The sequence below is a fragment of the Panthera uncia genome, unplaced genomic scaffold (assembly GCF_023721935.1).
Source record: "Panthera uncia isolate 11264 unplaced genomic scaffold, Puncia_PCG_1.0 HiC_scaffold_1468, whole genome shotgun sequence".
In the NCBI taxonomy this organism is placed as follows: Eukaryota; Metazoa; Chordata; class Mammalia; order Carnivora; family Felidae; genus Panthera; species Panthera uncia.
The window spans coordinates 717-9400 of record NW_026058105.1 but is presented as its reverse complement, the minus strand read 5'-3'; the positions used below and the strand labels follow the sequence as shown (position 1 = coordinate 9400).

The 8684-nt window shown below is 46.3% G+C and overlaps 1 non-coding gene across 1 annotated transcript; it reads left to right on the top strand.

The window, feature by feature from the left end:
• Positions 1-6090: 6090 nt before the first annotated feature.
• On the top strand, positions 6091-6194 carry LOC125917094 (U6 spliceosomal RNA). Its single transcript, XR_007456091.1, has one exon. It is a non-coding gene; the product is annotated as a U6 spliceosomal RNA (small nuclear RNA).
• Positions 6195-8684: the final 2490 nt, after the last annotated feature.

Sequence of the window (8684 nt, the reverse complement as noted above, 5' to 3'; positions counted from 1 at the left end):
TGGGATGGATGTGTGTCGCTAGAGGGGACTTGGAAGCAAGACCAGGGGCGTCCAGGCAGGTGAGTGACCCTGAGCCCGAGGGCCCGCGGATGTGGAGCACAGGTGCTCAATATGTTACTGCCTCCCTCTCCGTGCCCTCCCAGGGGGAAGACGAGGTGCCCACAGGGGGCCGGGGAGGGATCTAGGAGCCCCAGGAGGGCCGGGCTGTTGGGGAGGGACAGTGTGTGTGGGGGGGACACAAGGGCAGGGCTCTGAACAGTAAGACTGGAAAGACCGTCCCCCAGCAGCCCCGGAGCCAGCCGGCCCCCCAACCTCCCAACCCTATCCACCCCTCCGCCTCTGCACCTCACACACACGTATGTCCTGACTGACCTCGGGAAAGACATCTTCCATCTCGGCAATGGCAACGTTTTTCCTCCCTTTCCACAGAAGAAAATAAACCTGTAGTCTCACGGCACCGCTTTTTGTAAGTTTATTTATTTTTGAGAGAGACAGAGAGAGACCACAACCAGGGGAGGGGCAGAGACAGAGGGGCACAGAGGATCCGAAGCTGGCTCCCTGCCCACAGCAGAGAGCCCGACCCGGGGCCCCGAACCCGCCAACCGTGAGATCATGACCTGAGCCGAAGTCGGACGCTCAACCGACTGAGCCATGTCTGCGCCCTGCGCAACACGATTTTGAATAGCTTTGCGCGCATATGGCCTGCAAGGCCATCTGGAGCAGGTGGCGGCCCCGAGCCTGAATTTGGTGGCAACCATGGAGGATGTTTCCAGGTTTTGTGCGCTTGAAATCTCCTAGAAAGGGAGCCGTGTGGTGGGCTTCCTTCTGCCGACGACCCCTTCCCCTCACCACGGCCCTGGGGAGATGTGTTTGTGCCGATCCTTGCCGATGGCGCATTTATCAGCGTCCCCTCGAGGGGTGGGGAGGCGGCCGTCGCTGGTCCAAGCGCCCGGTGGTGCCGTGCCCGGCGTCCTGGCGCTGACTGCTTTCCCATTGCCAGACTCTCCAGACGCTGGCGGGAGGCTCGCCGGGTCACAGGCCATGTGCCACCGCCGTAATTTCCTACTCAGGTATCCTTCCGTCCCTCCGGAATGGGTTTGTTTGCATGTACCTTCTCCTTTTCCACATGGGGGGCTGTCCTCCTTGCCCCCGTGTTCAGCCCACCCAGCTCCACTGACTGTCCCAAGCCTATGTGGCCGTGGCTCTCTCTTCTGTCCTTTTGGTTGATTTCTCTACCTCTGTTAAACTTACTAAAGCTTGAAAGCTTCTTTTTCTTCTCTTCCTCCTTTTTCTTCTCCTTCGCTCTCCCCCTCAGTTGGCTGCTCCTTCTTCTCATCATCTTTCAAAATTATCTCGCCTATACTAGACCCTTTAGTTTTCCTTAAAAGTTTAAGAAACAGGGGCGTCTGGGTGGCTCAGTCGGTTGAGCGTCCGACTTCGGCTCAGGTCACGGTCTCACAGTTTGTGGGTTCGAGCTCCGCGTCGGGCTCTGGGCTGACGGCTCGGAGCCCGGAGCCCGCTTCGGATTCTGTGTCTCCCTCTCTCTCTGCCCCTGCCCCGCTTGCACTCTGTCTCTCTCAAAAATAAACATTAAAAAAAAAATTTTTTTTAAGCTTAAGAAGCAGTTTGTCAAGTTCCAGGAAAAACTCTGTTGGGATTTTTTCGAAGGGGTAAGTAGAGATTTTGTTCCATTTTAAAACCCTTTGGAGACTAGCTACCTCTAAAATTTTGTTTCCCCGTCTATGAACATAGCGTATCTCTATTTAATAAGGTCCTTTAAATACATATTTCCCCAAAGGACACGCGCATCATTTGTTAGATGTCTCATACCATGATAAATGCTGTCTTCTTTTTAATTTACCTTCTGATTGTGCTGCTGGTGTTACGTCTAGTAATGCTTTTTGGAATCCTTTTGTGGATTCTGTTTGTTTTCTATTTATACAATCATGTCATCTGCCTAGTGACTACTTTGTTTCTTCTTTTGCAGTCCTTTTTTTTTTCTCAAAATGTTAATTTGAACTCTAGTTAGTTAACCTATAGTGTCATGTTGGTTTCAGGAGTAGAACTCAATGATTCATCACTTACATACAATACCCAGTGCTCATCCCAACAAGTGCCCTCGTCAATCCCATCACCCATTTTCCCCTCCCCCACACCCCCTCCCTGCAATCAACCCTCAGTTTGTTCCCTATCGTTGAGTCTCTTATGGTTTGTTTCCCTCTCTTTTTCCTCCCTTCCCATATGTTCACCTGTTTTGTTTCTTAAATTGCACATATGAGTGAAATCATATGGTATTTGTCTTTCCCTGACTGACTTATTTAGCTTAACATTATACTCTCTAGCTCCATCCATGTCATTGCAAATGGCAAGATTTCATTCTTTCTGGTGGCTGAGTAACATTTCATTTCATTGTCTATATGAACCACATCTCCTTTATCCATTCATCCGTCGATGGACATCTGGGCTCTTTCCATACTTTGGCTATTGTCGATAGTGCTGCTGTAAACATGGGGGTGCGTGTGTCCCTTCGAAACAGCACCCCTGTATCCCGTGGATAAATGCCTAGTGGTGCAATTGTTGGGTCGTAGGGAAGTTCGATTTGTAACTTTTTGAGGAGCCTCTGTACTGTTTTCCAGAGTGGCTGTACCAGTTTTCATTCCCACCAACGGTGCGCGACGGTTCCCCTTTCTCCACATCCTTGCCAACATCTCTTGTTTCCTGAGTTGTTAACTTTAGCCACTCTGACCTGCATGAAGTGGTATCTCAGTGTGGCTTTGATTCGTATTTCCCTGATGATGAGTGAAGTCGAGCATCTTTTCATGTGTCTGTTGGCCATCCGGATGTCTTCTTTGGAAAAGTGCCTATTCATGTCTTCTGCCCATTTCTTCACTGGATTATTATTATTATTATTATTATTTTTTTTTTTGCGGGGGGATGTTGAGTTGGATAAGTTCTTTATAGATTTTGGAGACTAACCCTTTATCTAATGTCATTTGCAAATATCTTCTCCCATTTTCCAGTCCTTTTAACTGTAGTTTCTTTTCTTTCGCTTCCTTCCCTGGATAGTACAACATGGAATCAAAGCAGAAAGAATGTTCTCAGTTTAACCGTTAAGTAGGATGTTTGCAGGCGGTGTTTGCTAGACGCCTTTATGAGAGTAAGGAGACTCCCTTTCAGTCCTAGTTTGCTATGTGTTCAACTCTTATCGAATGCTTTTTCTCAGTGTATTGAGATGGTAACAGGAGTTTCTTCCTCTCACCTGTTAATATGGTGAGTTACAGTAATTGATTCTCTAATGTTAAACCACTTTTACGTTTTCTGGGCTAAACTCAACCTTGTCATGGTGTATTCTCTTCATATATAGTTCGGGATTGGCCTTTCTTCCTTCCTCCCTTTCTCTCTCTCTCCCTTCCTGCCTGTGTTCCTTCTTTCCTTTCTTCCTCTTTCTTTCTTTCTCTTTCTTTCTTTCTTTCTTTCTTTCTTTCTTTCTCCCGTCTTGTATTATCCTTGTTGAGTTTTGATATAGAGGCATCATAAAATGTGTTGGGAGAGCATTTTGCCTTTTCTGTTCCTTGGGACTAGTGAGCTGAGAGAGAGAGTTATTAGTTTCTTGAAGATTTGATAGAATTCATCTATAAACCTTGTTTTTGCAGTCTTTTGCCCCTCTTTCCACACATTTTAACCTTAAGAAATGTTTATTTTTGAGAGAGAGAGAGAGAGAGAGAGAGAGAGAATGGGCAGGGGAGGGGCAGAGAGAGGGAGACAGAGAATCCTAAGCAGGCTCTGGACTGTTAGTGCAGAGCCCGTCTGGGGCTCGATCTCACAAACCAGTGAGATCATGAACTCTCATGAGCCGCCATTAAGAGTCAGATGCCTAACCAACTGAGCCACCTGGACGCCCCCATCCGTACATTTTAAACTACCTATCCAATTTCTTTAATAATTATGGGACTGTTCAGGTTTTCTGCTTTTTCTTGAGTCAATATTTTATTGTGATAGAAAATTCATAAAGTTTACCATCCGAACCATTCTAGGTATACAGTTCAGTATGTTAAGTACACTTACATTGTTATGAAACAGATCTCCAGAACTTTCATCTTGCAAAGCTGAAACTCTATACCCATTAACAACTCTCCTTTTGCCCCCCTCTCCAGCACTTGGCACCTATCATCTTATTTTCCATTTTTATGAATTTGATCCCTTTAGATTCCTTGTAGAAGTGGAATCATACAGTATTTGTCATTTGTGCCTGGCTTATTTCACTTGGCATAATGTCCTCAAGGTTCATGCGTGCAGTAGCCTATGACAGGATTTCCTTCCTGTTTTAGGAAAGTAGTGTTGCATGGATAGACCACATTTTGTTCATCCATTCATCAGCTGGTGGCTGCTGAGGTTGGCCATCGTGAATAATGCCGCCATGATCATGGACATACAAAAATCTCTGCTTTCAACTCCTTTGGATATATATCCAGAAGTAGGATTGCGGGATCACGTAGTGGTTCTAGTTTAAATTCTTTCAGGAACCTTCATACTGTTTTCCATGGCGCTTGCACCATTTTATAACTCCCAACAGTGCACACGTTTCCAATTTCTTCTCATCCCTGCCAACACCTGATATTTTCCGTTCTTTTTCAAGTTTATTCATTATATTTTGAGAGAGAGAGGCAAAGAGAAAGAGAGAGAGCAGGGAGGGGGCAGAGAGAGAGAGGGAGAGAGAGAATCCCAAGCAGGCTCCATGCTGTCAGCACCAAGCCCGACACTGGGCTCGAACCCATGGACCGTGAGATCGTGAGTCAAAGAGCCGAGTCAAGAGTGGGTCACTTAGCAGACAGAACCACCCAGGCTCCCTGAGATCACGAACTGAGCCAAAATCAGGGGTCGGACGCTAAACCGATTGAGCCACCCAGGCGCCCTGGGAGTTTTATAGTCTTAGGTCTTACATTTAGGCCTTTAAGCCATGTTGGATGGGTGTGTGTGCACGATGCAAGGTAAGGGTCCAACTTCATTCTTCTGCGTGTGGATGTCCGGTTTCCCAGCTCTGTCTGTTGAAGAGATCATCCTTTCCCCCACTGAGTGGTCTCGGCACCCTTTCGAAGATCGTCTGACCTTCTCTGTCAGGATTTATTCTGGGGTCTGTGCTCTGTCCTGTCGGTTTGTCTGTCTGTCTTCATGCCACACCACATGATTTCGGTTCCTGTAGCATGTTTTGAAATCAGGAAGTGTGACTCCTCCAACTTTGTGCTTCTTTTTCAGAATTGTTTTGGCTGTTTGGGGTCCCTTGAGAGTCCATATGAACTTTTGCATGAGTTTTTCTACTTCGACTTAGTTTTTGATAAACGTATTTTATTAGGAGCATGTCCCTTTCGTCACAATTTTGCATTTGTTAGGATAAAGTCTTTTGGTTTTATTATTACGAAATTTGGTAGGTCAAAAGCAGATGGAATTGCTTAATATCCAGCTATCTTTGGCTTGTAAAAATGGCAGCTTCATCTTATCCGATGTAATACATACACAAGAGAACACACCAGTTCTGTGGACTGTGTAGAGAATGACGAAAAGCGCTATGCCTACATCCCCGCCATCCCCTGGAGGACTGCACTCCCAAAGCCTCTGAAGCCCCCAAGTACCCTCCTCCTCACTCAATGGAGGTAACCACGATCCCTCCATGTTTTTCTTTTTTTTTTTATGTTTATTTGTTTTTGAGAGAGAGAGAGACAGAGCATGAGCGGGGGAGGGGCAAAGAGAGAGAGAGGGAGACACAGAATCCGAAGCAGGCTCCAGGCTCTGAGCTGTCAGCACAGAGCCCGACGCGGGGCTCGAACTCATGATCCGTGAGATGATGACCTGAGCCAAAGTCAGACACCTAACCGACTGAGCCACCCAGGCGCCCTTCCTTGTTCTTCTTTATACTTATCCCAAATAAGAATTATCCCGAAACAGTATGATTTAGTTTTGTATATTCTGCACTTTATATAAATGGAATCGTACCAGATGCAATTTTCTGTAACTTGTCGCTTTAATCCCATATCACACTTGTGACAGAGTCCAGACTGCTGCGCGGGGCTGCGGTTTCCTCACTCTTATTGCCGAGGGCTCGCTGCGGCAGCACATACGCTGAAATTGGCGTGATACAGATATTAGCATGGTCCCTGAGCAAGGATGGCACTCTTATTGCCGAATAGTTTCCTGTCCTATGACTCTAACATACCGTGTTTATTCTCCTGCTACTGGACGCTTGGCTCGTTTCTGGCTTTGGCTTGTTATAAGATGGTTTATTTGTAAACCATCTGGTTTATTTGTAAAAGAGCCTCTCCAGGATGTGCCCAGGGGTGACATCCTTAGGTCATACGTATGTACATCTTTAAGTCTACTGGATAAGGACAGATGGTTTTCACATAGCACCCTCCGCTCCGCACCGCAGTGTAAGAGTTCCTGCTGCCCCATAGCATCGCCAGTGCCCAGGGCGGTCACACTTTCTAATTTCTGCCAATCAGTGGGAATACAGGGATATTTCACCGTGACTTTAGCTTGCATTTGCACGGGCCTTCTGTCCTAACTACATCAAGGGTGAAGTCCGGTCTTCTGCAAGAGGTGGGGCAAGGATGTGAGTGTCTAGCAGTTTCTTTATTTTTTTTAATATTTTATTTCATTTTATTTCATTTTATGTGTATTCCATCTTGAGAGAGACGGAGGGAGAGCATGAGCAGGGGAGGGGCAGAGAGAGTGGGAGACAAAAGATACGAAGCGGGGTCTGCATTGACAGCAGAGATCCCAAGGTGGGGCTGGAACCCTGGAACAGTGAGATCATGACCTGAGCCGAAGTCAGATGCTTAACTGACTGTGCCACCCAGGTGCCTCTTTATTTTATTTTATTTAAAAAAAATATTTATTTATTGAGAGAGAGAGAGAGAGAGAGAGAGAGAATCCGAAGCAAGCCTGGTGCTGTCAGTGCAGAGCCCAACTTGGGGCTCGATCTCACCATCCACAAGATCAAGGACTGAGCCGAAATCAAGAGGCTGACGCTTAACCGACTGAGACACCCAGGCCCCTGCAGCTTCTTTATATGTGTGTGTGTGTGTGTGTGTGTGTGTGAGTGTGTTTAAGATCAAGCAGCTTCCTATACAGATTTTCCATCAATCCCCCCCCCGCCACCCCTGACCGAGCATGCACACATATTTTCTTCTGAGAGATCTCATGCCTCCAGGTCTTGTGCAAACCAGCCCCTGCTCCTGGCTGCCTCTTCCTGCAGTTTTAAAACTTTGCTCTGGTCTCCTGAATCACCTGTTACTCCCCCACCTGTCTTCCAGCTTCTAAAACATCCTTGGTAGGCACCCATCCCATTTCTGTGGTGAGTTCATTCCTTTCCACCTTGGTCATCCCCTTAGTGTCATTTGCACCAGATTTGTCGAGCCAGGACTCCCCAGGTGCCCACGCTCCCTCGTAACTTCTCTCCTTCCGTTCTGGCCAGAGACTTGTTTATTTTACGAGTTTCAGAGAATACACTTTGCGTTTTATTGATCTTTCTTTTTTCCATTTCATTAATTTCTGCTGTCTCCGTGATTTCCTTTGGTCTGCTTTCTTAGCGTTTATTCTACCGTGGTTTTTCTAGCTTCCTGAGTTGTGCTCATCTTAAGCTCTTTAAGGCTATACATTTCCTCCTAAGCACTGCTCGAGCTATACATCCCGTAAGTTTTCATACGTAGTGTTTTCACTGTTGCTCACTTCCGTTTTTAGAATTTCATTATAATTCTTCTTGCGCCAGTTAGGTGGAAGTGTATTTTAAAATTTACATTTGTACATTAAAATTTCCAAATATATGAGAGGACTTAGTTGTGTTACGGACTTAGGATTTTATTCTCTCACAGTTTGAGAACGTCATTTGTACAATACCAATTCTTTTAGTATTTGTTGCAGCTCGTTTTGCGGCCTGGGACATGATGAGTTTTAGTAAATGTTCAAGGTGAACTTGAAAAGAATGTGTAGTCTCTAGTTTTGCGATGTCCATTAATGAAGCGTGTTCAATTTTTCCTATAGCGTTACAAGTTCTTTCTTTCTTTAATGTTTGTTTATTTTTGAGAGAGAGAGAGAGAGAGAGAGAGAGAGAGATGGAAAGAGACAGAGAGAGGGGGACAGAGAATCCGAAGCAGACTCCGTGCCAACAGCACAGAGCCCGATGTGGGGCTAGAACCCATGAACCGCGAGATCATGACCTGAGCCGAAGTCAGAGCTTGGTGGACTGAGCCACCCAGGCACCCCTAGTCCCACAAGTTTTGTCTCTTTGAGCTACCAAGCATAGTGAGGAGCACCTCCTCCCCAGGCTCCTTGTATCTTCACCCGCCACCTGCCCTCCTTCAGCGAAGGCTGCCATCACCCACCTGGCCACGTCAGCCAGAGCCCAAGGGTCATCTTGACTATCCCTGTCTACCTCCCCCCGAGTCTGATCCCCAACCCCCATGCTTCTTGACTTTCTTCTAATCTCGCTCTTATATATCCAGGATCTGAAGCGTCAGCACATCTTGCCTGGGCTGCTTAAAGTGGTGCTTTAAGGGCTTTTACCTTTATCTATCATCCATCATCTCTCTGTATATATCATCTCTCTATTACCTATCGATCATGCATCATCCAGCTATTATCAATCAATGTATCTATCACGTATTATCTACAGATCTATTTTCTGAGGTGAA